Raw genomic sequence first — 26,297 nt, 5'->3', positions numbered from 1 at the left:
AGTAGTTCCAACATAGTTTTAGAACTCTGATTTAAGTTCTTCTCCCAATCTTCTGCCAGATCAGCATCCTCATCATTATCAAAATTAGGAAAAATCAGAACTCTCAAACCACGAGGAATAATACCATTTTCTAAGTAATTCACCAAAGACGCATGTTCCCAATACTTATTAATTTCTTTTTTCGACAAACGTTCCAATTTAATAAATTTCTGTTTGAGAGTTTCTGCTGTGGTATAACTACGCCTAAAAGGGTTCGACATACTCCCCCTCGGTGCACAACAGAGCTGCTCTGTCTTCATCCCTATTGCACATGTAATCTGCCATCATTAGTAGTGGATTTCAGCAGGCACACAGAGCGAATCGAAGCAAAATACCAAATGTTGTGGGATCGCTATCAAATTGCGTGCGCTATTTTCCACTCTCGAACTTCAAAAAAATATATATAAGAAAGATGGGGTCGGCAGCAAGTGATATCACTCCCTCAAACTTCCCACAAAGTTTGTACAAAGTAGACAAGAGTATCAGAGTTCGGGAGGATATCTCGCGCTCACACCAACAACTTTTTATGAGACCTATTATCACTGTTGCTAAAATTCCTCAGGATAGGTTCAAAAAAGTCTTCAAGTTACACAACGCTTGTCAATTCAATATATTTTAATTTATCTTCCAAAGTAAAGAACAGCCGACACACCATGCCCACCATGCCCACTATGTATTTTTTACCCAAAATACACAAGAGTTATGAAATTTTACCTGCAGTCAGACCTATAATGAGTGGGATAGGGTGGGTCACGGAGGGTATGTCCCAATATTTGGATGAAGCTTTAAAACCTTATGTTCTCAAAATGAAATCTTATATCAGAGACAGTGCACATGTTTTGAAATTTTTCAAATCCTTGAAATGGGAATCAGATTATCTTTTGGCTACCCTCGATGTTTCAGCGCTTTATACTAGTATAGATCATGACCTAGCAGTTCAAACAATTGACTACACCTTTGGGAATTCTTCTGCTTCTTATAAGCAGCATATGCAAATGCTTAAGAGTTTTCTTGAATTTACTTTGCAAAATAATGTATTCATTTTCAATGGACAGTATTATGCACAGGCCAAGGGAGTGGCCATGGGTGCTAAATTCGCGCCATCTCTGGCGAACTTGTTTATGGCCCAATTTGAAGAAACACATATTTACAATCAGGAGATCTTCCAAACGAATCTAATAGCATGGAGAAGATATATAGATGATGTTCTAATTGTATGGAAAGGGTCTCCTGCTCTATATGACACCTTTGTGCTACATACTAACAACAACAAATTTGGTATTAGGTTTACAGGTTTAGCTAGCACACAAAGCATTGACTTCCTTGATCTGCATATTTTTGTGAATAATGGGCAGATTGAAACACAAACATATCGTAAATCAACAGAAGTTAACTCAATACTGTATGCAAAAAGTAGTCATCAGAGATCTACAATTGATAATATCCCGGTGGGTGAATTTTATCGGGCCAGGCGAAACTGCAGTTTAGATTTGGATTATCAGAAGGAGTCTGACCTGCTTACGCAAAGATTCCAAAAGAGAGGATATAACCTGAAATGTATAAAGAAAGCGGCAGATAAGTACAAAGAGTGTAGTCAACTGGAGCTTCTATGTGACCGTGTGAAAGAGAAACCTGAGAGTGATTGTATTTCCATAATAACTCAATTCTCGCAAGACTCATCCTTACTCTATAAAATGGTATCTAGACACTGGGATATTTTGAGACTCGATAAGGATCTGTTACCTTTTTTGACTGAGAAACCTAAATTTACTTTCACGAGAGCACATAGTATCAAACAGAAGTTGAGTCCCTCCTTTTTGGATGTTCAGGCAGACAGTACTGAAGGAACTTGGCTCAAAGGAAAGAAGGGATTTTTTAAATGTGGAAATTGTAATCAGTGCAAATATGCGTATGTTAATTGTGACTCCTTTACAGATGACAATGCAATGACAATTAAGATTAACCAGTTCATTAACTGTAAAACGTGCTTTGTTGTTTATGCTATTATTTGTATATGTGGTAAGCTTTACATTGGCAGCACTATTCGGCAATTGAGAATACGAATAAGGGAAAATTTGGCCAGTTTAAGGAGTAGTGATGCTAAGACACCAATGTCCATTCATTGGCAGCTGCAACATCAGTTGGATAGCCAGGAAGATATTAGATTCATTGGTCTCATGCAAGTGAAGATGGGTAAACGGGGTGGTAATCTTAGGCTTAAACTTAGGCAACAAGAGAGCAAACTAATTTGTTATTTTAGAAGTACTACAGTCGGTCTTAACCAGGACCATGCAATGCATGTTTTCTTATGAAGTAATAACATGATTGACATTCCTCTTCCTTTCTGAAGTTACATTGAAATAAAATCAGCATAATTGGTAATGCCATCTATTGTAATCATCACAACTTGTGATGCCGTTCCAGCCTTACCAAAGTATTGTTACATGGAATCAAAAAACATAGGATCTCAAGTACCCATTAGTGAAAGTACAGCCATGGAAATAAAATAGAATATTTTTTATGAATTATATTATTTAAATAATTTAAGGGTTACAATGGGATCTATATGTTTGGTGGACGTATGCATATCATGAGGATGTAACTGTAGAATTAGTTGTGGTTTTATTGCACTATTTTGTATTTACAGAAAGTTAAATTCGAGTTGAAATAGCCCTATCAATTAAAAGTATTGGGTATCTGTAACTGAGTGACACTAGCCAATGAATAAGATATATTGGCATTATATCATGCTTTCTTAATAAGGGGACTCTGTAATAATGCCCATATAACGCTGAGTGCGCGTGTGTATGGCGCCGTCGCGCGCGCTTGCGTGTGGCGTCATTGCGCATGCGTGCGCGTGATGTCATCGCGCGCACGTGACGTCATCGCGCGTGCGTGCGCGTGACGTCATCGCGGTGCGGCCCGCGATCCTGTGAGTGTCAACACATTTAAATGGAAGGGGAAACGCGTGGGATCCCCTTAGCATAACGAGGTTCTGGGATTCAGCCCATGTAAAGGTAAGCCCATGGAAAATTGGAATACTAATAGGGGTATGGTATGGTATTTTAAACAGGATATACTCTATTTAACAGAACCATCCTTTTGGAATGGTTGAGGGAGGTCCTTCAGTAACTCATGATGTGCATATGGGAACTGAACATAATGCAATATTATTATATTATATATTTTCTTGTTCAAAAATATAATTTAAATGGCATAAGGGATTTATTGACCGATGAGTATTTTTAACTATGGAAATGATTAATATGGGGATCTATAGTTAACCCTATGAAGTGTAGTATAATATACATATTTCTTATAGGTGAAAGCCAATTTTGGACCTAAAACATTTCGAATGTAAAGACTATTGGAACATATGGTATTCTAAGAACATAGATTTTCAGGTTGGTGAACATTCTAAATTTCAATCTATGCTATAATATGGGATAAAACGTTCATGTAATCCATACCATTAAATTTCATTTAAAGGGTCTACAACATAGGGATGGAAGATATTACTAAATGACATAGAGAGGGTAAGTTTCAATTCTATTTTCTAATGTTGCATCTTGAATATTCACATATTCTTTGGTCATGTTGGAATGGTGTCACAGGGTGATAATCAGTAATCTGTGTAACCAATTTATTGGGGTTGAGTTTTATTGTGAAAACAGTTGATAACTGGATGTTATGTTGAGCACACATATTTTTTGAGGAAAAACTAAATTATTGTTTTATGTTTATTTTTCTTTGAATATTCATCTTATATCTTGACTATGGCATGAATTTTCCCATAACCTGACCTGACATGTTGGCACCATATGGTATGGTTTTTGAATTTTCTCTTTTCTATTCCTTTTTTCGTTATATTGAATTAATGTAATAATCTGTACAGCCTTGATAACGACCAAGGGTCGAAACACGTGTCGGCTGTTCTTTACTTTGGAAGATAAATTAAAATATATTGAATTGACAAGCGTTGTGTAACTTGAAGACTTTTTTGAACCTATCCTGAGGAATTTTAGCAACAGTGATAATAGGTCTCATAAAAAGTTGTTGGTGTGAGCGCGAGATATCCTCCCGAACTCTGATACTCTTGTCTACTTTGTACAAACTTTGTGGGAAGTTTGAGGGAGTGATATCACTTGCTGCCGACCCCATCTTTCTTATATATATTTTTTTGAAGTTCGAGAGTGGAAAATAGCGCACGCAATTTGATAGCGATCCCACAACATTTGGTATTTTGCTTCGATTCGCTCTGTGTGCCTGCTGAAATCCACTACTAATGATGGCAGATTACATGTGCAATAGGGATGAAGACAGAGCAGCTCTGTTTGCACCGAGGGGGAGTATGTCGAACCCTTTTAGGAGTAGTTATACCACAGCAGAAACTCTCAAACAGAAATTTATTAAATTGGAACGTTTGTCGAAAAAAGAAATTAATAAGTATTGGGAACATGCGTCTTTGGTGAATTACTTAGAAAATGGTATTATTCCTCGTGGTTTGAGAGTTCTGATTTTTCCTAATTTTGATAATGATGAGGATGCTGATCTGGCAGAAGATTGGGAGAAGAACTTAAATCAGAGTTCTAAAACTATGTTGGAACTACTAATAACTCATGCTACAAGAGAGCATAAAAGAGTCATAGTATCAATTAACAAACTTAAGGAAGAAATAAAGGCCATGCCAAATGCAGAAACTACCAAAAAAAAAATTATGAGAAAATGAATGAAATTTTGCGAGAATATCAGGACGATATCAAATTGAGGAAATTTAGAAAGTATTTCAGAGATGATAAGGATTATAGACAGAAACGTGTATACACTTTTCAAGCTAAATATGATAATATAATACCACAAACCAGACCTAGTTCTTCCAACAATACACCTGCCAGCTCAGATCCTGACTCAGAGGAAGAAGTTAGAGAAGGTGAAGCTAGTAATCAAGAAGATATAGAATCCACACACAGTGGAGGCCAAAGTTTTTTAGAACAAATTCGCAGACACAAAAAGGGAAACATACGATTTACAAATTTAAAACAAGTCAGATTTGCAACACCACCAACAGGCACTACACCAATACCAGGTGCCACACAAGGGGCAGGAGAGGGGGCAAGCGGAAGCGGGAGTGGAAGCTCCGACGAAGATCAGGGTCGGCCAGGAATTCTGACCAGATCGAGCAGCAAGAAACGTCAGGTGAACCAGTAAATTGTGACTTGGTTATTAATCTGTCAGATAAATGTCTTTCGGAGGCTGAACACGCTGTGTTGAATAAAGGGTTTTCTTTTGCACCAGGTGTCAGAACAGATTTTGTGAATTTTCAGATAGATATTTTCAAATTTATAAGAAAACTGAAATTAAAAAAAAATTTTGCCACTCAGGTACAAATATTTCAACCTAAGACCACTCTGAGCCCACTTAGCTCATATACTATTTCAGATATTCACAATATCACCACCTTGACCACCTTAGCCCAAGACAGTACAGCGGATTTTGAATCTATTTGCCTATCACTTGGTGTTAATACCAGACACCTTAATCTCAAAGAATTGAAGCCAAAGTCTAAATACACACCTAATCTAGGAACAGAGAATGTAATTGAAACCTTCCATAAGGCAATCATTAAGGATATACATAAGCATATGGACAGCAGATTCTATAAAAGTAAGCGAACTAAAACTAATTTGAGTAAAGAGGAATTGGTAGCTTTAGAAGCTTTAATGAATGATAAGTGCATAACCATCAAAGAAGCGGATAAGGGGGCCAATATTGTGGTGATGAATACGCAGGATTATATCACTATGGCAATGTCTCATTTGAACACTCCACAATGCTATACCCCTCTAAAATCTAATCCAACGAAGAGAATTGTTTCTGAACATCTGGAATTAATTCAGTTATGGTATGATAGAGGCTTTCTAACAGAGGATGAAAAGAGTTTCCTGACCAATACAGAACCCACCATGCCCACTATGTATTTTTTACCCAAAATACACAAGAGTTATGAAATTTTACCAGCAGTCAGACCTATAATGAGTGGGATAGGGTGGGTCACGGAGGGTATGTCCCAATATTTGGATGAAGCTTTAAAACCTTATGTTCTCAAAATGAAATCTTATATCAGAGACAGTGCACATGTTTTGAAATTTTTCAAATCCTTGAAATGGGAATCAGATTATGTTTTGGCTACCCTCGATGTTTCAGCGCTTTATACTAGTATAGATCATGACCTAGCAGTTCAAACAATTGACTACACCTTTGGGAATTCTTCTGCTTCTTATAAGCAGCATATGCAAATGCTTAAGAGTTTTCTTGAATTTACTTTGCAAAATAATGTATTCATTTTCAATGGACAGTATTATGCACAGGCCAAGGGGGTGGCCATGGGTGCTAAATTCGCGCCATCTCTGGCGAACTTGTTTATGGCCCAATTTGAAGAAACACATATTTACAATCAGGAGATCTTCCAAACGAATCTAATAGCATGGAGAAGATATATAGATGATGTTCTAATTGTATGGAAAGGGTCTCCTGCTCTATATGACACCTTTGTGCTACATACTAACAACAACAAATTTGGTATTAGGTTTACAGGTTTAGCAAGCACACAAAGCATTGACTTCCTTGATCTGCATATTTTTGTGAATAATGGGCAGATTGAAACACAAACATATCGTAAATCAACAGAAGTTAACTCAATACTGTATGCAAAAAGTAGTCATCAGAGATCTACAATTGATAATATCCCGGTGGGTGAATTTTATCGGGCCAGGCGAAACTGCAGTTTAGATTTGGATTATCAGAAGGAGTCTGACCTGCTTACGCAAAGATTCCAAAAGAGAGGATATAACCTGAAAAGTATAAAGAAAGCGGCAGATAAGTACAAAGAGTGTAGTCAACTGGAGCTTCTATGTGACCGTGTGAAAGAGAAACCTGAGAGTGATTGTATTTCCATAATAACTCAATTCTCGCAAGACTCATCCTTACTCTATAAAATGGTATCTAGACGCTGGGATATTTTGAGACTCGATAAGGATCTGTTACCTTTTTTGACTGAGAAACCTAAATTTACTTTCACGAGAGCACATAGTATCAAACAGAAGTTGAGTCCCTCCTTTTTGGATGTTCAGGCAGACAGTACTGAAGGAACTTGGCTAAAAGGAAAGAAGGGATTTTTTAAATGTGGAAATTGTAATCAGTGCAAATATGCGTATGTTAATTGTGACTCCTTTACAGATGACAATGCAATGACAATTAAGATTAACCAGTTCATTAACTGTAAAACGTGCTTTGTTGTTTATGCTATTATTTGTATATGTGGTAAGCTTTACATTGGCAGCACTATTCGGCAATTGAGAATACGAATAAGGGAACATTTGGCCAGTTTAAGGAGTAGTGATGCTAAGACACCAATGTCCATTCATTGGCAGCTGCAACATCAGTTGGATAGCCAGGAAGATATTAGATTCATTGGTCTCATGCAAGTGAAGATGGGTAAACGGGGTTGTAATCTTAGGCTTAAACTTAGGCAACAAGAGAGCAAACTAATTTGTTATTTTAGAAGTACTACAGTCGGTCTTAACCAGGACCATGAAATGCATGTTTTCTTATGAAGTAATAACATGATTGACATTCCTCTTCCTTTCTGAAGTTACATTGAAATAAAATCAGCATAATTGGTAATGCCATCTATTGTAATCATCACAACTTGTGATGCCGTTCCAGCCTTACCAAAGTATTGTTACATGGAATCAAAAAACATAGGATCTCAAGTACCCATTAGTGAAAGTACAGCCATGGAAATAAAATAGAATATTTTTTATGAATTATATTATTTAAATAATTTAAGGGTTACAATGGGATCTATATGTTTGGTGGACGTATGCATATCATGAGGATGTAACTGTAGAATTAGTTGTGGTTTTATTGCACTATTTTGTATTTACAGAAAGTTAAATTCGAGTTGAAATAGCCCTATCAATTAAAAGTATTGGGTATCTGTAACTGAGTGACACTAGCCAATGAATAAGATATATTGGCATTTTATCATGCTTTCTTAATAAGGGGACTCTCTAATAATGCCCATATAACGCTGAGTGCGCGTGTGTATGGCGCCGTCGTGCGCGCTTGCGCGTGGCGTCATTGCGCATGCGTGCGCGTGACGTCATCGCGCGCGCGTGACGTCATCGCGCGTGCGTGCGCGTGACGTCATCGCGGTGCGGCCCGCGTTCCTGTGAGTGTCAACACATTTAAATGGAAGGGGAAACGCGTGGGATCCCCTTAGCATAACGAGGTTCTGGGATTCAGCCCATGTAAAGGTAAGCCCATGGAAAATTGGAATACTAATAGGGGTATGGTATGGTATTTTAAACAGGATATACTCTATTTAACAGAACCATCCTTTTGGAATGGTTGAGGGAGGTCCTTCAGTAACTCATGATGTGCATATGGGAACTGAACATAATGCAATATTATTATATTATATATTTTCTTGTTCAAAAATATAATTTAAATGGCATAAGGGATTTATTGACCGATGAGTATTTTTAACTATGGAAATGATTAATATGGGGATCTATAGTTAACCCTATGAAGTGTAGTATAATATACATATTTCTTATAGGTGAAAGCCAATTTTGGACCTAAAACATTTCGAATGTAAAGACTATTGGAACATATGGTATTCTAAGAACATAGATTTTCAGGTTGGTGAACATTCTAAATTTCAATCTATGCTATAATATGGGATAAAACGTTCATGTAATCCATACCATTAAATTTCATTTAAAGGGTCTACAACATAGGGATGGAAGATATTACTAAATGACATAGAGAGGGTAAGTTTCAATTCTATTTTCTAATGTTGCATCTTGAATATTCACATATTCTTTGGTCATGTTGGAATGGTGTCACAGGGTGATAATCAGTAATCTGTGTAACCAATTTATTGGGGTTGAGTTTTATTGTGAAAACAGTTGATAACTGGATGTTATGTTGAGCACACATATTTTTTGAGGAAAAACTAAATTATTGTTTTATGTTTATTTTTCTTTGAATATTCATCTTATATCTTGACTATGGCATGAATTTTCCCATAACCTGACCTGACATGTTGGCACCATATGGTATGGTTTTTGAATTTTCTCTTTTCTATTCCTTTTTTCGTTATATTGAATTAATGTAATAATCTGTACAGCCTTGATAACGACCAAGGGTCGAAACACGTGTCGGCTGTTCTTTACTTTGGAAGATAAATTAAAATATATTGAATTGACAAGCGTTGTGTAACTTGAAGACTTTTTTGAACCTATCCTGAGGAATTTTAGCAACAGTGATAATAGGTCTCATAAAAAGTTGTTGGTGTGAGCGCGAGATATCCTCCCGAACTCTGATACTCTTGTCTACTTTGTACAAACTTTGTGGGAAGTTTGAGGGAGTGATATCACTTGCTGCCGACCCCATCTTTCTTATATATATTTTTTTGAAGTTCGAGAGTGGAAAATAGCGCACGCAATTTGATAGCGATCCCACAACATTTGGTATTTTGCTTCGATTCGCTCTGTGTGCCTGCTGAAATCCACTACTAATGATGGCAGATTACATGTGCAATAGGGATGAAGACAGAGCAGCTCTGTTTGCACCGAGGGGGAGTATGTCGAACCCTTTTAGGAGTAGTTATACCACAGCAGAAACTCTCAAACAGAAATTTATTAAATTGGAACGTTTGTCGAAAAAAGAAATTAATAAGTATTGGGAACATGCGTCTTTGGTGAATTACTTAGAAAATGGTATTATTCCTCGTGGTTTGAGAGTTCTGATTTTTCCTAATTTTGATAATGATGAGGATGCTGATCTGGCAGAAGATTGGGAGAAGAACTTAAATCAGAGTTCTAAAACTATGTTGGAACTACTAATAACTCATGCTACAAGAGAGCATAAAAGAGTCATAGTATCAATTAACAAACTTAAGGAAGAAATAAAGGCCATGCCAAATGCAGAAACTACCAAAAAAAAAATTATGAGAAAATGAATGAAATTTTGCGAGAATATCAGGACGATATCAAATTGAGGAAATTTAGAAAGTATTTCAGAGATGATAAGGATTATAGACAGAAACGTGTATACACTTTTCAAGCTAAATATGATAATATAATACCACAAACCAGACCTAGTTCTTCCAACAATACACCTGCCAGCTCAGATCCTGACTCAGAGGAAGAAGTTAGAGAAGGTGAAGCTAGTAATCAAGAAGATATAGAATCCACACACAGTGGAGGCCAAAGTTTTTTAGAACAAATTCGCAGACACAAAAAGGGAAACATACGATTTACAAATTTAAAACAAGTCAGATTTGCAACACCACCAACAGGCACTACACCAATACCAGGTGCCACACAAGGGGCAGGAGAGGGGGCAAGCGGAAGCGGGAGTGGAAGCTCCGACGAAGATCAGGGTCGGCCAGGAATTCTGACCAGATCGAGCAGCAAGAAACGTCAGGTGAACCAGTAAATTGTGACTTGGTTATTAATCTGTCAGATAAATGTCTTTCGGAGGCTGAACACGCTGTGTTGAATAAAGGGTTTACTTTTGCACCAGGTGTCAGAACAGATTTTGTGAATTTTCAGATAGATATTTTCAAATTTATAAGAAAACTGAAATTAAAAAAAAATTTTGCCACTCAGGTACAAATATTTCAACCTAAGACCACTCTGAGCCCACTTAGCTCATATACTATTTCAGATATTCACAATATCACCACCTTGACCACCTTAGCCCAAGACAGTACAGCGGATTTTGAATCTATTTGCCTATCACTTGGTGTTAATACCAGACACCTTAATCTCAAAGAATTGAAGCCAAAGTCTAAATACACACCTAATCTAGGAACAGAGAATGTAATTGAAACCTTCCATAAGGCAATCATTAAGGATATACATAAGCATATGGACAGCAGATTCTATAAAAGTAAGCGAACTAAAACTAATTTGAGTAAAGAGGAATTGGTAGCTTTAGAAGCTTTAATGAATGATAAGTGCATAACCATCAAAGAAGCGGATAAGGGGGCCAATATTGTGGTGATGAATACGCAGGATTATATCACTATGGCAATGTCTCATTTGAACACTCCACAATGCTATACCCCTCTAAAATCTAATCCAACGAAGAGAATTGTTTCTGAACATCTGGAATTAATTCAGTTATGGTATGATAGAGGCTTTCTAACAGAGGATGAAAAGAGTTTCCTGACCAATACAGAACCCACCATGCCCACTATGTATTTTTTACCCAAAATACACAAGAGTTATGAAATTTTACCAGCAGTCAGACCTATAATGAGTGGGATAGGGTGGGTCACGGAGGGTATGTCCCAATATTTGGATGAAGCTTTAAAACCTTATGTTCTCAAAATGAAATCTTATATCAGAGACAGTGCACATGTTTTGAAATTTTTCAAATCCTTGAAATGGGAATCAGATTATGTTTTGGCTACCCTCGATGTTTCAGCGCTTTATACTAGTATAGATCATGACCTAGCAGTTCAAACAATTGACTACACCTTTGGGAATTCTTCTGCTTCTTATAAGCAGCATATGCAAATGCTTAAGAGTTTTCTTGAATTTACTTTGCAAAATAATGTATTCATTTTCAATGGACAGTATTATGCACAGGCCAAGGGGGTGGCCATGGGTGCTAAATTCGCGCCATCTCTGGCGAACTTGTTTATGGCCCAATTTGAAGAAACACATATTTACAATCAGGAGATCTTCCAAACGAATCTAATAGCATGGAGAAGATATATAGATGATGTTCTAATTGTATGGAAAGGGTCTCCTGCTCTATATGACACCTTTGTGCTACATACTAACAACAACAAATTTGGTATTAGGTTTACAGGTTTAGCAAGCACACAAAGCATTGACTTCCTTGATCTGCATATTTTTGTGAATAATGGGCAGATTGAAACACAAACATATCGTAAATCAACAGAAGTTAACTCAATACTGTATGCAAAAAGTAGTCATCAGAGATCTACAATTGATAATATCCCGGTGGGTGAATTTTATCGGGCCAGGCGAAACTGCAGTTTAGATTTGGATTATCAGAAGGAGTCTGACCTGCTTACGCAAAGATTCCAAAAGAGAGGATATAACCTGAAAAGTATAAAGAAAGCGGCAGATAAGTACAAAGAGTGTAGTCAACTGGAGCTTCTATGTGACCGTGTGAAAGAGAAACCTGAGAGTGATTGTATTTCCATAATAACTCAATTCTCGCAAGACTCATCCTTACTCTATAAAATGGTATCTAGACGCTGGGATATTTTGAGACTCGATAAGGATCTGTTACCTTTTTTGACTGAGAAACCTAAATTTACTTTCACGAGAGCACATAGTATCAAACAGAAGTTGAGTCCCTCCTTTTTGGATGTTCAGGCAGACAGTACTGAAGGAACTTGGCTAAAAGGAAAGAAGGGATTTTTCAAATGTGGAAATTGTAATCAGTGCAAATATGCGTATGTTAATTGTGACTCCTTTACAGATGACAATGCAATGACAATTAAGATTAACCAGTTCATTAACTGTAAAACGTGCTTTGTTGTTTATGCTATTATTTGTATATGTGGTAAGCTTTACATTGGCAGCACTATTCGGCAATTGAGAATACGAATAAGGGAACATTTGGCCAGTTTAAGGAGTAGTGATGCTAAGACACCAATGTCCATTCATTGGCAGCTGCAACATCAGTTGGATAGCCAGGAAGATATTAGATTCATTGGTCTCATGCAAGTGAAGATGGGTAAACGGGGTGGTAATCTTAGGCTTAAACTTAGGCAACAAGAGAGCAAACTAATTTGTTATTTTAGAAGTACTACAGTCGGTCTTAACCAGGACCATGAAATGCATGTTTTCTTATGAAGTAATAACATGATTGACATTCCTCTTCCTTTCTGAAGTTACATTGAAATAAAATCAGCATAATTGGTAATGCCATCTATTGTAATCATCACAACTTGTGATGCCGTTCCAGCCTTACCAAAGTATTGTTACATGGAATCAAAAAACATAGGATCTCAAGTACCCATTAGTGAAAGTACAGCCATGGAAATAAAATAGAATATTTTTTATGAATTATATTATTTAAATAATTTAAGGGTTACAATGGGATCTATATGTTTGGTGGACGTATGCATATCATGAGGATGTAACTGTAGAATTAGTTGTGGTTTTATTGCACTATTTTGTATTTACAGAAAGTTAAATTCGAGTTGAAATAGCCCTATCAATTAAAAGTATTGGGTATCTGTAACTGAGTGACACTAGCCAATGAATAAGATATATTGGCATTTTATCATGCTTTCTTAATAAGGGGACTCTCTAATAATGCCCATATAACGCTGAGTGCGCGTGTGTATGGCGCCGTCGTGCGCGCTTGCGTGTGGCGTCATTGCGCATGCGTGCGCGTGACGTCATCGCGCGCGCGTGACGTCATCGCGCGTGCGTGCGCGTGACGTCATCGCGGTGCGGCCCGCGTTCCTGTGAGTGTCAACACATTTAAATGGAAGGGGAAACGCGTGGGATCCCCTTAGCATAACGAGGTTCTGGGATTCAGCCCATGTAAAGGTAAGCCCATGGAAAATTGGAATACTAATAGGGGTATGGTATGGTATTTTAAACAGGATATACTCTATTTAACAGAACCATCCTTTTGGAATGGTTGAGGGAGGTCCTTCAGTAACTCATGATGTGCATATGGGAACTGAACATAATGCAATATTATTATATTATATATTTTCTTGTTCAAAAATATAATTTAAATGGCATAAGGGATTTATTGACCGATGAGTATTTTTAACTATGGAAATGATTAATATGGGGATCTATAGTTAACCCTATGAAGTGTAGTATAATATACATATTTCTTATAGGTGAAAGCCAATTTTGGACCTAAAACATTTCGAATGTAAAGACTATTGGAACATATGGTATTCTAAGAACATAGATTTTCAGGTTGGTGAACATTCTAAATTTCAATCTATGCTATAATATGGGATAAAACGTTCATGTAATCCATACCATTAAATTTAATTTAAAGGGTCTACAACATAGGGATGGAAGATATTACTAAATGACATAGAGAGGGTAAGTTTCAATTCTATTTTCTAATGTTGCATCTTGAATATTCACATATTCTTTGGTCATGTTGGAATGGTGTCACAGGGTGATAATCAGTAATCTGTGTAACCAATTTATTGGGGTTGAGTTTTATTGTGAAAACAGTTGATAACTGGATGTTATGTTGAACACACATATTTTTTGAGGAAAAACTAAATTATTGTTTTATGTTTATTTTTCTTTGAATATTCATCTTATATCTTGACTATGGCGTGAATTTTCCCATAACCTGACCTGACATGTTGGCACCATATGGTATGGTTTTTGAATTTTCTCTTTTCTATTCCTTTTTTCGTTATATTGAATGAATGTAATAATCTGTACAGCCTTGATAACGACCAAGGGTCGAAACACGTGTCGGCTGTTCTTTACTTTGGAAGATAAATTAAAATATATTGAATTGACAAGCGTTGTGTAACTTGAAGACTTTTTTGAACCTATCCTGAGGAATTTTAGCAACAGTGATAATAGGTCTCATAAAAAGTTGTTGGTGTGAGCGCGAGATATCCTCCCGAACTCTGATACTCTTGTCTACTTTGTACAAACTTTGTGGGAAGTTTGAGGGAGTGATATCACTTGCTGCCGACCCCATCTTTCTTATATATATTTTTTTGAAGTTCGAGAGTGGAAAATAGCGCACGCAATTTGATAGCGATCCCACAACATTTGGTATTTTGCCAGAGATGTCCACCACAGTTGAGTCAGAAACCAAATTCACGCAGGACGATAGTCAAGTAAAGGAGCACAAATACATTGCATTCGACAGCTGCCTAGTACAGATTATACTGATGCTGAAATGTGTGCATCCAGTGAGGGGGGTAGAATGAGGGAAGCCATTGGCGAATGTTACTCGTGTATCACAAGGTACAAACCTGAAAATCAAAGCCACCTATGCCCTGCTCCATGCACCATTTTCATGGTCTGCTCAACTGATGCTGGGCAAAGTTCCAGCTGGAAATCTACTGTGTGCAGCAGCTTTTTTTTCATTGGTTCGAGCTTTTATAAGTTTTCTAGTTTCTGTACATTTGTGGGATTTCAGTTCCTCGCTAAAATGTAGTATTTCAAGTATCAACGTACATTTCTATTCCCTGTTATCAGTGAAGCCTGGAAAATTGAACAAATGTCAATTGAACAGACATTCTCTTGCAAACGGTTCAGGCTAGCTGGCGATGGACAGTGTGACAGCCCTGTTTTTTCGGCAAAGTACTGCACATACCACTTTCCGGACATGGACACAAAAAAATAGTGAGTTCTGTGGTTGTGCAGGTATCTGAATGTGAATCCTCAGTGGCCATGCAAAAACATAGTTTTATAAAATCCCTGCAAGATCTCCAGTCGAAGGGAATGCAAATAGACCTCATAGCCACCTATAGACATGTTTCATTTGCCATGGTCATGCGCAACCAATTTCCAAACATTCGCCATTAATTTGATGTCTGGAACGTAGCTAAATCAATCAATAAAAAAATCGCAGCTGCTGGTAAAAAAAAGGGTTCTGAAAATCTTTTAAAGTGGTCCCAGTCTTTCACCAACCATTTTGGTGGAGCTCCAAAACTTGTGATGGGTCTGTGGAAATTCTAATTGAAAAATGACACTCATTGATGCACCACTGCTCCAACGTTCACTCATGGACAGAAAACCAACATTTTCACAAATGTGAACATGGACCTTTATTGGAGGAGCAGGAACGCAAGAAGAAGTGGTTGGTTCCATCTTCACCTACACACAAAGCTCTTGAGAATATCGTGTTTGATAAAATTCTATCAAGAGATCTGAAGGGACTCACAGAATTCTGTCACACAAGAGATTTGGAGGTGTTCCACAATATGTGCCTAAACTACCGGGCCAAGAAATTGCATTTCGGTACACAGGGTATGAAATCTCGCACACTACTTGCGTTACTAGTGCATAACGGAAACATAGGCAGACAACAATCTAGAACTGCTGGAAAATTTGGGATGCTTAGGTCCGAAATGACTTCTGGAAAAAGAAGCAAAAAGTGGGTGGTCAAGCCTATATACCAGGAAATGGAATTCGATTTTGTGAAAGATCTGACTTTGACTGTGTTGGACATGCATACTCACGGAATCATTCGTGGTTTGGTTCCTAGGATACATACATTGCAACAAAACATTGCAAACATGCCCTGTCCACCGGAAGCAGAACTCATGGAACAGTTTGCTTCCCGATACAAATGATTAGCAGCTATTTATATGTTCAACAATTTTGAAACATTGTACATGGCCAATGGAAAACATATGTAAGTTGAATTTCAAAGCTATCAAAAGTATAAATTGTCCAAATAAAGCATACAAAAAATTTCTTTCCAGGTGTACCCTGTTTGCCAATTTGTTTTGCAAGAAGTGCCTGAATATTAGGTATATGGGAGGTGAATTTGAGGTGGTGCGGGGGTAGGGTCTGAAGGCGCAGCGTCCCCAAAATACAAAATATAATACTAATAATTGTACACATCCATAAGGGAATGAGACCAGGAGAGTGGCATTGACAAGAATAAAGTCTTTATAGAGATTCAGCATAGAGATAACTCTGCTGCCCTTTAAAACATTATATCAAACACATTACATCTCCAAATGATTGCAGGGGTGGGAGGTGCAGGGGTACTGCTCTTCCAAGACCTTATCAGTGGGCAAGATGTACCCCAAGCTATGAGGTTGAATGAGGGCATAAAGGCAGTTATATTGGGGGACTCTAGGGTGGTCAGCAATGAACGGTCACTCGCCTCAGAGGAAGGAAGCAAAACTAACACACTGTTTGAATAATAACACTTCACGGTGGACCAGCCATAACAAATAGGCTAGTCTGACACAGGCGCCAGAGGAAAAAGGTGGGGGGACAGTCACTGTTCGCTGTGCGCTGTATTTGCAAAGGTGGGGGCTGTTGGTGCTCCCTTTGCATGGTGCTCGCTAGCCAAAAACTGGAGACGTGCTGAGCTGACAGGTGGATTATGAATTTCGGGTGTTTTCATAAAACGAATAAATCTCTGGAAATTTTGCGCGGCATTGGTGTATGCCAGAAAACAATTTGTTTGTTTTTCATAAATATTCCTAATGCTAGAGTGGTGCACGTGGGAATCGATGCCGTGGGACTTAAGGTCAATGCCTTGAGCTATCTACTCTGTCACGTCCTGACGAGTTTATTTGTGGCTTTCATTTACCAAAAGCAAGCTAGGCATAAGCCCGTATGGGTTTTCTTCCTTGGAAATAAAGGGAGGATTCATAAGGAAAGGAAAGGAATGGGGGGAGGTATGTAAAACCGTCAAATATGATAAGGTTCAGTATTCCAAAACTGGACAATGGAACATTTAATTTAATTTTATGAAAATTCGTTGATCTGAACGGACACTCCGCCGAGAGAATGGAAATGCCGATTATTATGTAAGTTTTACTGTAGACACATTTTTAGACAAAGGAGTTAAGGTTTTATTTTATCACTGGTATGGCTGGCTGGCTAACTTTGCAATGCCTTTTTCTTTTTGGCAATTTGTGAGGACACTCAGAAACAACCAGTGTGTACTTGTATTTGACCCAGGCTCGTAGTCAGTCCAGTACCAAAATGCATGGAGTCCACGTGTGTGTTTGAACAGGTTCCACCAACACACAATTCTAGGATAATGTTACATTAAAATGCTGTCTAGGTGTTATTCAAATTCTCCTGTCAACTTCCGCATCGGCCTACCATTGCGAGCTAAACACACTGCATAGCACTAACCTCTCAATCACATCGTAGACTAAAACATTTCACTTTATTTTCTCTATGTTTGCATTGTTTCACGTTTGTGTTCATCATTAGTTTTTACACGGTGCATAAGTAATGGATTGATTAGAATAGAATAAAGAACGGCTACTGAGTCACGTTTCTGTTATGTTTTATACACAGCCACATCCAGCCCTACTGCGAATATCATCGTTTCCAGATACCAATTGATGGCTTCTTCAGCCGGCAGTTGAAAATAGACCTCAATGGTTGGATGACCATCATGTTTTTTTGGGATGAGCGCCCCCGGGCCCATATGCCCTTTCGTGGTAACGGCAATAAGGAGTACCTTGACATCGTTTACTGTGGTGTAGCAACAAGCTGATGTCGAAGCCTTGCGAATCATGGTGCCTCTATCCAATGTGCTTATACCCAAAGCAACACTGTGTGACTCACAATAAACATTTGTGTATCGAGAACAAAGAAAGAAACAAAAAAATTGGTTGAATATTGAAATGTCGGATGTTCTCGGAGCGTTCATTGTGAAATAAAAGCACATTATGAATTGCAAAGTATTGCGGTTTCCTTTAAAGATAGTGTTTTTTATTCAGAATTGGGACACGTTGTGCTGAGAGAGGATGTGTGTTGATATTCTGGGTTCTGCGTCAACTGACGTCGGGACATAGGCGATGATTGGGCGCATTTGACTATGCTACACAGTAGCATCACGGAGATAGGCAGAGAATATCGCTAGGAATGGTGATGTAAGCTTCAGGGGCGGGGAGTATGATTTAGGACTTGAGTTTAGGGCGATGCAGCAATGGATAAGATTAGCACAAAATGGCACAAAATGGCCACGACCTGCTGCCTGATTTCTCATGTGTGAACGTGAGGAAAACCACGGTAAGGTGCAAAGGAAATGTTTTTACGATCGATCAACGCATGCTTAAAAACACATGCGTTTGGGAAAATAATATTTTTGACCGCACTACTCCTTTAATCTGAATCCTGGTTAATTTTGGGCAAAGTCACTTAAATTCAAATATGAGCATTTTCTCTGTTTGGAACAGAACAAATTCTTCATGTTATTTGTTTTTAAGGTCTTATGGACTGAGTGATGATGATAAATCACAAGGTGATAATGATACCAAAGACTATTAGCACATGTTGATAGTAGCAATACATGTTTTGGAGTTTTCGTGCTGGAGGAACTTAACACACGTTCCAATGTTTTTTTCTTTTTTTCTTTCATGTGTTAATTAGCTTGTTGCAGAAAAAAAGTTCATTCCAGAGAGCAAGTGCCTTGTTGAAATAAAATATTTTCTGGAAATTGCATTGTTGTTTCACGACTGCTTCTGAAAACAGAATGTTCAGAATGTAGCCAATACCAGTCTGCACTCTAAACTCTCTGATTGGATGAGGGGTAGTCAATAACGATTTCCATGTGCTAAACGTGTTATTGAATCTGTGCTAAATGATAAACTGCCTTTTGCAGTCTTGATTACAATGGATTAAGCACTGAGGTATTGAGATGCCACATGGAGTGCTTGCACGGAAACACAACATAATTGCTATAAAATAGAATATCTTGCATACTTGCAATTAAATAATAATAGCAGCACAGAAGCCATCACGACTGCCTCGAAATAACAAACAGCGGTCACTTAGAAATGGTCTTGACAATGTCGAATGAGTTGACGTGCGCCCTGGGAGCTGGTCTTCTGCTCTGCATGTGCACGAATGCAGAAAGACTGAGATCTAAGCGGACAGCTCTTACTGACCAAATGAATTCCAGCTGAGAAGAAGAGGGAAGCACACTGACAGGGCCAGCCACCCATGACAAAAGATGCGGAACTCAGCTCGAAAAAGAAAGACTATCACTTTTCGGAGAAAAAAAAAAAAGTACTCGAAGAGTAGGTACGTGTGAGAAGGCACCAAGTCTTAGGATACAGGCAACCACTGCATAATGTACAAAGCTAGATCTCATTAGATTTTCTGGGGCATGCATAATGAAGCTGCGTCGACGTGTCCTGTGTTAATGAATCAGAGAAAGGTGGGCAAGGTGCTTTTTGATCTATTGGAAATATCAGCGTTAAAAGAAATCTTTGATGTTCTAATTGAAGAAAAGAAAATGTTCTGCGTGTGATAGAAGGAATACGAGTGTGTTCACTGACCATTCAGAGAAATTGTAGCGGCTTTGCAGTTCTTTTTCAGTGTCACATATTAATAGTCTTTTAAGTATCGTGACCAACACATTTCCACTAACGCTGACGTCCTAATAGAGCGTATGTAGAATTATTGCAGCATCGAAAATCTTACGCGCGAGTTACTGGTGATTTCCTTTTTTTTTTAACTAAATGATCTTGGGACAGGTTGCAAACGGAGTATTAGCGTGATGTTACAGTTGGTTTAATGAACACATGCACATTATACAACCGACTGCACAAGGGTTAAGTGGATTTACCATTAGGATCCGAATTGTTCGGGCTTTTAATTCACGAATTCCTGCCAGTTTATGAAGATAGGCTTACACAGTGGAGTGTACATGCATATGCATTGCACAGAGTGTGCTAAAACCTGCCAATATGTACTCCTAATATCGGGACACCAGTTCAGCCCATGGGCTCCATGCACATCATGATATACATGATTTAATGCCATAAGGGTGTACATGCCTGTGAGTGCTTACTCGGCATCATTACAACTACAACGGCAAACACAAAGAGGCACAGCAAAAGTGAAGCACATGTTATTATGTACACACATAAGGGCACGATTCATGGCATTTTTCCCACAGTGGACATTACTTTGCACTGCTGAAAAGTGTGTTTGCACTGCCCACACAAACCATGATTCTTGGAACTGTGCAACGTGTCTTTTTGCCACGCAAAGTCACTTTGCAGGGCAAGACATCACTTTGCACTGCTCCACCCTGATGCATGGAGCAGGGCAAAGTGTATTTTTGACAGGCAAATTGAGTTTGCACGGGAAAAAGACACTTTGCACAGTGCCATGAATGAGGGTGTTTGTTGGCAGTGCAAAGTCATTTTGCACTGTGCAAAAAAAATCCATGAATCAGGCCCAAAATGTATACAGAAGTCTTAATGAAATCAACCCACAATCAACCCGCAATCAGAATGCACTGGCAAAGGTGAATGCCAGGGGTGCAATGAAACCTAAATAATTTCCTTGGGCAGGTGGGAGGAGGGGTCGGCTAACCGTCAGAGACAGTGGGGTAGGAGCAAACTTATTTTTGTTAGGCAGCTAACTTCTTTACACAGTCTAATGAGACAATTCTAGTGCAGATTCAATGTTACAAGCAGTTAACTCTCTCCTTTAAGTCTGAAAGCATCCACTTAAGGACTGCTGTGAGTATAAGAGATATTTTGCCCCCTCTCTACTCTTCCAATAACTGCCTTGCCATGCAAGTCCTAACCCCTCATCATGATTTCAATTGCCTTTAATGTATGCCTAGGAATTCAGGTGCCAACAGTGAAATGCTTTAGTTAGTAATGGCTGGGCCTTTCTTAACAGGGAAGCCCAAGCGCAGTTGAACATCAGTGTCCTGTTTGCCTGGCCATGGGTCTGAAGGTCATTCAGGATGAGTCAGCATAGCACAACATTTCTGAGGGTGGGTTGAAGCCCTCTGTGTGCAATGGTGTTGCGCCACTGGTGAGAGCTCACTCAGCATTATTATTACTACAACGGCAAACTCAAAGAAGCACAGTAAGAATGTGGGTTAGTGCTGGACGTACCCTCATTCCTATTCATGGAATTATTTGAACGGTTCAAAGTGACTTTGCACTGCTGAAAAGTGCCTCTGCACTGCCAAAACAAACCCTGATTCATGGAACTGTGCCAAGTGTATTTCTGCAGTGCAAAGTTAGTGCAAAGTTTATTTTGTACTGCACAAATTACTTTGCACAGTTGCATGAATCAGAGTTGTGTCAGCAGTGCAAAGTCACTTTTCAGCAGTGCAAAGTCACTTTGAACTGGGCAAAACAATCCATGAATGTGGCCCTTAATTAACTCGCCATAGAAATGTATGGGGAAAGACTTCTGTGATAGTAGACTGGGCATCATTATAACTACAACAGCAAACCCAAAGAGGCACAGCAAAAGGGAAGCAAATGCTATGCCGTTCACACAACGAGAATCGGGTAGTTTTAATGAAATGAACCCCTAAAATGAAGCAAAGTTAGAGAGATGCTGCTACGAAAATGCAATTCAGGTGTCAACGAAAAAAAGAGAATGGCGAGGCAGAATTGCTCAAGGGACTACTACTGCAACTACATCACAGATGTAACTCATGGACGTCATTTGGAGGTCGCGAGGTGTCACGACTGCGACCCCTGTGGTCTCCTTTGCTACCCCTAAAAAATAAAATAAAAAATACCTTGTTTTCCTTTTTTTTCCTTTTTTTTTTACATTGAGGCACATGGGCTGTGGCCAGCAGCATGTCGCTCATGTTTCTGGAGTGGCTGATTTTCTGATGACTATAGCTGATAAGATAGATCAGTGGGTTCATCGCTGGCGGGTGCAATGTGTGTGTGATCTGTTGCTTACAGGGTCGACTCCCAGCATGCTCAACTCAGCCTTTTATCCTGCTGAGGTTGATAAATGAGTACCAACACAGGTTGGGTGCTATTGTATTTATATTTGTTATATATGAAGCACTTAAGCATAAGTGCTATATAATAACACATTATCATTTGGCCTTGGATGTCTGCTTGCATTCACAGTGATTTGGTAATATGGGCCTATACACCACTGATATTAACGATATATATGGTGATCCATTCTTGTATGAAGTGTATGAAATGTATATCACTTTACAGTGATATTGTAACCATATATTTCGTGGTGTACTCAGAAACAATGCTATTTGATGCCACTTCCTGTTTTGTCGTGGGGTGAAAGATCATGTTCCATGGCTTCCTGTGATGCCACTTTGGGTGGGGCTAAATGACATCACTTCCTGTGATGTCATCAGAGTTCAAGGGTCGTGTGATGTCACTTCCGCTACCCTTGTCATTTTAGTGAAATGAGGTCCCTGATGTAACTTGAAACAATCTACAAAAAGAAATACTTATGTTAAAACTGTAGGATTATTTAGTGTGTTTTTGGACTGCAGCGCCACTGCATGGGATCAATGTATTGCTATAATGCGGTACAGCAAGCCATGTGTTGCCAGTGTAACATATGGACATGCAAATGAAGACAGCCTGCCTCTATTGCAGGAGACACATTAGATAATTAATGAACTAATATAATTAAGAAGTACTAACACAATTTTTACTTCTTAATATGGTAATGTGTTCTCCATGTGCAAAATGTGGCAGGCTGAGGTTCACTTTAAACGTGCATTCAGATTTTTTTTCTCTCTTTTTCTCTGTGCTTCTGACGGTCCTTGCTCAGGAAACAACACTCGAATAAGGACGAAATCAATTTTGTTACAGTTGCTTACTGTAAAAGTGAGCTATTGTTTGAAGAAGGAGGGTATGACATGATGGATTTTTATTGGAAAGGCATCACGTTAGGGGCTGTAATAGAGGTTTCTTGGTGCACCTCGGGGAGGGAGAAAGGCAGTGTCCATTTTACATAGCTTCGGTGAGGACTTGGGTGAAGTGGCTGTGGGGTTGCCTGGCTTTGAGGCATCGTTCCATTGCACTGTTGACCTTCACAGGCTGGGGATTCTAGTCAATGAGCACCGGCTTGAGATTAGAAGATTGCAGATTGGAACTGCATGTTCTTCTGCATGGTCTCACTGGGGTGCTCTAAAAGGAAGCCCTGAGCCATTTAAAGAAAGCGACCGGCCTAGAGATTTTGTGTGCTGGACAGCTATAAGTTGCTGGTAATTATCTGATACAAAGTGAGAGTGCGGTGTGTGAATGAAATCTATTTCAGGCAGGCAGCGTAGTGATAGCTTCCATTGAAAAAGCACTGTATTTAAATGCTACACCCTAAAGTTGCTATCTAAATGCAAGTCCACTGATGCATTGTTTTCTTTATTTTTGCAAAGAATCTAATGAAATGCCATGCATGTTGCCATTGCTTCTCTTATGTTTATTTTAGAAAAGACTGCCTCGCAAAGCTGGTAATATATGATTTTTTTAAATCAAACTGATGTAAATCACAACTTGTGTAAAGGCTTCTTTTTGCTTCTGTTTTCTCTGGTGCAGTTAGCCCATGTCACATGATAAAAGGGGAGGTTATTAGGTAATGTATGCCAAGCATCTTATGCGGAAAAAGTTATGTTATGAGTAATTACAAATAGCTGTGTGTGTGGTTCCACTCAGTGTATATGTGTGTGTGGCTTCTGAGTGGAACACAATCCGATAGTCTGCTGGGCGTACATGAATCAGCAGAGAGAGAGGCCTCTGGAAATAGTTTCACTAATGTAAATAAATTTGTGATATACCACATATTATTGTGAATACTTTATGGAAGCATAGCTCGCTGGTGTAGATACATCAGTGATAACAGCCATAAGTGGCACTCCATATGAAAATGTGGTGTTATTGAATAATGTAGAAGCCTTAGGCCTCTAGAGATCACAAGAACAGTCTAAACAAAACAAAGGGGTTTTGTATGTTGGGGCCACAAATAAAACAGAGAAATTATGCTCATCACTATACCACAACGAAATGTACACCAAATGAATGTATCTGTGTACTGAAATAATGCATAGTTACTATACCACTATAATAGCAAACCTAATCTAAATACAAGGAGTGGTTATTACTAAACTATTTTTGTTTCTGGTGGTAAGAAATACTGCTAGACTCCAAATCTACACAAAATACCCAACATATTTACGGTGCGTTGCAGGCCGGGAAAGTGATCATAGAGCAACTACTGGGCGTGGCAAGTGTGTCTCACACCGCCATCTGTACATTAAAGGGAACCCATTTCATAATAGCAATTTGCACTAAAAATGAATTTCAGAATGTCTCAAAGGAAAACCATATTCTCAGACCTAGTGCAATATTTAGAGGCAAAGTTATTTGCACATGGGACGTGGTCAACGAATAGTACCTCAGAATGGCATGACTGCATACATGGTGAGGTGCAGAAAAAACACTAGACAATATTTTTGCAGAAGGCAGCATAATTCAGGCCTGCCTTCTAAGGTTATTAAATGCAGCCGATAAATATGCAGAGAAAGACTGTTTGATACGGCTATGCGCCAAAATCTGGTTTATTTTAAATAGGTCCCTGCGAATGCAAGAAAATGACACCCAGCTAATTAACAGGTTAAAGACTTACTTAGATGGGGCAAGTAAGAAAGAGAAAATGTTAAGAGCAGAATTGGATGTATGCCAAAAAGGCATGTAGTTAAAATGCAGAGATTTTGATGTTCAATTGTCCAAAAGCAAGAAACAGTTTGAGGACAGTGAACAAGAATTGGTACACTTAAAAGCATTGGTGGACCACATTAGACAAGATAAAGATGAGGTTGTGTCAGAAATGCAGATTTTACAAAAAGAACATTATGAAAAAGAAAGTGTCCTCCAAAATGCAGAGCAATAAATGGTTAAAATGCTTCAAGAAAGAGACAAGAGAAATAAAGAATGTAATGAATGCCAAATCCAAATGTGTGACATGCAGGAGGTAATTAATAAAATGAGTGATGAAAACAATTATTTGCAAAACGAAGCAGATAGGCTCCTTAAAATGTGTAAGGACTTGGAACAGCAAATGTGCATTCCCAGGTCCCAGGAGAGGCAGCAAGGTACCACATTCAATGAAGTTGAGGTAAATTATATTTCTACCTAAAGGGCTAGTGCCCCAGTGACTGGGCCAGTGACTGAACTTGGTTGCAGCACCCTTGGGGGATTTGATACTCCCATTGGGGGCCGCCACCAATCCCATACACCTGGAACCAGGGTTGAGTCACCAAGTAGCGCAATTCCATGCATTGCAACAAGCAGTCCCATAAAGATAATGAAGTCTATTAAAGCCCTGATCAAACCATTTAAAAAAGGAGGGGAATGCTGCATAGAGGATCATTTAGAAGCGGTCCATGACATTTTTAAAGCCCTCCAGATACCTAAGGAACAGTACAGGCAGTATTTTCATTTAACTTTAGATGCCCCGACGGCCAGTATTATAAGAGGATTGAATGAGCAGCAGAATATGACATGGGCGGAGTTCGAAAAAGAGATGAGTTGTCATTTTTCCCCTTTCCAGTCCTTGCAGGAGGTAAAGAAAGTTGCTTACACAATCACCGCTGGGCCTAATACATCCCCTCGCCAGTTTTTACAAGACTTAAAAAGAGCGTTTTCTCGCTTTGCTGTATCTTTTGACCCCAATTCCAATGAGTTTAAAACTGCCTACTTCTATGGGCTACAGAAAGACATCATATCCCAA

The sequence above is a fragment of the Ambystoma mexicanum genome, chromosome 4q (assembly GCF_040938575.1).
Source record: "Ambystoma mexicanum isolate Mex_15411 chromosome 4q, UKY_AmexF1_1, whole genome shotgun sequence".
Classification (NCBI taxonomy): Eukaryota; Metazoa; Chordata; class Amphibia; order Caudata; family Ambystomatidae; genus Ambystoma; species Ambystoma mexicanum.
The sequence above is the reverse complement of the archived record's forward strand: the minus strand, read 5'-3'. Positions refer to the sequence as shown.